The 3575-nt window shown below is 34.8% G+C and overlaps 1 non-coding gene across 1 annotated transcript; it reads left to right on the top strand.

Annotated features, from left to right (window-relative positions):
• The first annotated feature begins 2956 nt into the window (after nt 1-2956).
• On the top strand, nt 2957-3030 carry TRNAV-AAC (transfer RNA valine (anticodon AAC)). The gene has a single exon. It is a non-coding gene; the product is annotated as a tRNA-Val (tRNA).
• The last annotated feature ends 545 nt before the right edge of the window (nt 3031-3575 follow it).

Here is a 3575-nt window from a genome sequence, read left to right as displayed (position 1 = left end):
CTTTGTATATACCATGGTAAGAGTACGTGTATCCTTGGCACGATCCATGGTAAATTCATAGAATTTAGCGATCACACAAGTGAAATTAGGTATTTTTTTATTTTTCGTGTGAGTTAGCCCATTAATATTTTGATAATATGACTTTCAGTCAATTTTTTTTCGAAACCTTTATGGGATCCCCTTTAAGTATACATGGAAGATACATATAGCCTTGGCACGATTAACGGCGTATTTATAACTTTAGGGCCACATAAGGGAAATTATGTGATTTTCTCATTTTTCGTATGTGTTAACACATAATATTTTGGTAATATGACTTTCGATCAATATTTTTTTAAATAATTTATGGAACTCTATGTAAGTACCCGAAGGACCAATACGTGTAGCCTCGGCATGATCCACGAAATATTCATAGCATTTATGTACCGCACAAGCAGAATTAGGCTATTCTCTTATTTTTCGTGTGTATTAGTCCATTAATATTTTGGTGATATGACTTTTGGTCAAATTATTTTGAAACCTTTATGTGATCCTCCTTAAGTACCTGGACGAGTAGTAGGTATAACCTTGGCAAGATTCATTGTGAATTCATAGCATTTAGGAGTCGCACAAGCGGAATTAGGAGATTTTCTCACTTTCGTGTGTGTTAACCCATTATAATTTTGGTAATATGATTTTCAATAAAAAAAAATCAAAACCTTTATGAGACCCTCCATAAGTATCCGGAGGAGCAGTATATATAGCCTTGGCATGATCTACGACATATTCATCGCATTTTGGGACAGCACAAGCGAAATTAGGCGATTTTCTCATTTTTCATACGTATTAGCTAATGAATATTTTGGTGATATGACTTTCGGTCAATTTCTTTTCAAAAACTTTATGAGACCCTCTATAAGTACCCAGGGGAGAAGTATGTAAAGCCTCGACATGATCAAGGACATATTTATAGCATTTAGGGGCTACACAAGTGAAATTAGGCGATTTTCACATTTTTCATGTGTGTTGGCCAATAAATATTTTGGTGATATGACTTTCAGTCAATTTTCTCTTTTGAAACCCTTATGGTACCCACCGTAAGTACTTAGGAGAGTAGTACGTATTGCCTCGACACGATCTATAGTGTATTCATAGCATTTAGGGGCCACACAAGCAGAATAAGACGATTTTATCATTTTTCGTGTGTGTTAACCCATTAATATTTTGGTGATATGACTTTCGGTTAATTATTTTCCTGAAACCTTTATAGGACCTTTCGTAAGTACCTCGTGGAGCTGTACATGTAGCCTCAGCATGATCCACAGCATATTCATAGCATTTTAGAGCCGCACAAGCTGAATTATGCTATTTTCTCTATTTTTGTGCGTATTAGCCCATTAATATTTTGGTGATATTGGCTTTCAGTCAATTTTTTTCTGAAACATTTATGGAATCCTCCGTAAGTACAAGAAAAGGCAATACATGTATCTTCGACATGATTCACGATGTATTTATGTCATTTAGGGATCATACAAGTGAAATTAGATGATTTTATCATTTTTCATGTGTGTTAGCCTATGAATATTTTTGTGATATGACTTTTGATCAATTTTATTACAAAATATTTGTGGGACCCTCTGTAAGTTCCCGAGGGATTAGTACATGTAGCCTTGATTAAGCAATTTTATCATTTATCGTGCGTCTTAACCCATGATTATTTTGGTGATATGACGTTCGGTCAAAAAAATTCCGAAATCTCTATGGGACCCTCTGTAAGTACCTGGGGGAGCAATACGTGTTGTCTCGGCATGATCCACGGCATATTCATAGCATTTAGGGGCCGTACAAGCGGAATTAGGCTATTTTCTCATTTTTCGTGTGTGTTAGCTCTTGAATATTTTGGTGAATCATTATGGGACCCTCCGTAAGTATCCGGGAGAACAATACCTGTAGCCTCGGTACGATTCACGGCGTATTCTAGTTTCCCTTTCATTATCAAAGTCGCGGAACTTCTTGCCTAACTCTCTTGTTAATTTTTTTGTTGACAAACCTAAAGGAGGCACAAGCAACAGTGGCATATTTGTACAAAAATTGTGTAAAGGCTCTACTAATGCCATTTTGGATGCATATTTACTAGCCAGATACTTCATTTGAGAACAGCTTGCAAGCTGTGATGTTAAACTGATTAGTAAAAGAGAAGTTTATTTTTCTATATTAGCGTAATTGTTCAATGACTTCTTTTTTTTTTAACTCATTTATGCAGCTAGTTATTGTTAATATATATAGGTTTACTTGGACTGTATCTTGGTACATGATAGTGCTGGCACAAAGTTTCAAGTCCACAAATGAAAAAAAAAATTCAACTCTTTGAAACAATACACAGTTTTACTTTTCACATATCTAAAAGTAAAAACAAAGTCATAATTTTTTTCAACATCTCATGGTCTATCGGAAACAGTCTTTCCACATTGTCAGAGTAGGGGTAAAGTCCGCACTTACACCGCCCTTTTCAGATCCACTTGTGGATTACACTGAATATATTGTTATTGTTCTTGTTATGTCATGGTCGCATGTTGTCTTCCAGTGTGAATACCACTCAGTTCGCGTCTAAACCAAGAAGGACATAAAAGAATAATTAATTGCAAGAAGAAGCGTTGTTTTAAGATTTCAATGTCTTAGTCATATGAGTGGCTTAGTTGAATACTAATTTGGACAAAGAGTCAAACTCGATATTGCAAGTGTTAGTCGACATTGAAAATTGAAAATAGAGTTGTATTTAGATTTGTGACATATCTAAAAGTCCCATGACTGATTTTCTCATTGAACGAAAGATAAAAAATAAATAACATTGATAAAAGTATCATCTGAGATCTTCGGTTTTTCTCCTTTCTCGATCCCTATTCTTAGTCGTGGTATTTGTTTGAATAGTTCTTATAGATTTAAGTATATTTAGAATTTATGAAAAGAAAACAGCAATGGTGTCGTGGTGTAGTTGGTTATCACGTCAGTCTAACACACTGAAGGTCTCCGGTTCGAGTCCGGGCGACGCCATACTTTTGTTTTTTTACCTTTTTTTGCTCGATTGATCGTTTCAGCATACAAGAACAATACGGGTACCAGATAACTCTACTATGTAAGCTTAAGTAGATAAGAACTCAACTTTTTTTTTAATCTAATTTCTATTTCCACCAATATGACTATCGGATAATTTTACTAGCCAAACTTAAGCAAATGGGACCGTTAACGTAATTTGTCTCTACTAGAATTTAAAAAGGAAAATAAACCTCAAAGGGATATTAGTTTTTTTGATTTTCTATTTGGTGTTCAATACCTGCAAGTTCGACTAATTCGGATTCGCGCCGGCTAAGGGCCCATTTAAGGGTAGTGCTCCCTACCAATGATTTTTCTATATATCCAGAATTCAAACTCGAGATCTTTGATAAAAAAAAACAACCACATCTACTGCACCACGTCCTTTATCAAAGTTTATTCCAAAACTTAAGTTGCTCTTAAGTTTTGAGCTTTTGCGGGGAAATAAATTTACAATTATTTCTCCACAACAACTAAATAGAATTTCGATCTAAACATTTTTTTTC

The sequence above is a fragment of the Solanum dulcamara genome, chromosome 3, assembly GCF_947179165.1.
Source record: "Solanum dulcamara chromosome 3, daSolDulc1.2, whole genome shotgun sequence".
Taxonomy (NCBI): Eukaryota; Viridiplantae; Streptophyta; class Magnoliopsida; order Solanales; family Solanaceae; genus Solanum; species Solanum dulcamara.
This window is presented reverse-complemented; position numbering and strand designations above follow the sequence as displayed.